The following is a 445-nucleotide window of genomic DNA, read 5'->3' as shown; positions in this document are numbered from 1 at the left end:
GTAGCTGCAGCCATAAAGACACCCCCAGTAGGAGCCGTGACAACAATACCCCATACAATACCAGGGACCACCCCTAAGAGGACGGAGTAGAAAAATGGATGCTACAGGTGGGAGAGCTAACACACAGGGTCAAAGACCTGCCCTTCTGTTGGGTCCACCAGGACCCATGTCCTTATGGCTCCAAGACGGAAGTAGGGAGAGACGTGATGACAAATCAAACGCTACCACTACTGAAAACGTTCCCGTCACAGATCACTATATCGCTTTACAGAATACAGAATCCTTAATTCTCAATTTGACCCCCAGCCCCTTTTCCACAGAAATCCGAACGAACGCGATGTTAGTTATGAAATTCTAACAGTTTTTAGTTGAGATTTGAAATGGGGAAATGAATCAATGTTTCTGAGTTGGGGGGGTAGTGAGTTCCAGAGACGGGGAGCAGAGC

This window comes from Etheostoma spectabile, chromosome 21 (assembly GCF_008692095.1).
Source record: "Etheostoma spectabile isolate EspeVRDwgs_2016 chromosome 21, UIUC_Espe_1.0, whole genome shotgun sequence".
Taxonomy (NCBI): Eukaryota; Metazoa; Chordata; class Actinopteri; order Perciformes; family Percidae; genus Etheostoma; species Etheostoma spectabile.
The sequence above is the reverse complement of the archived record's forward strand: the minus strand, read 5'-3'. Positions refer to the sequence as shown.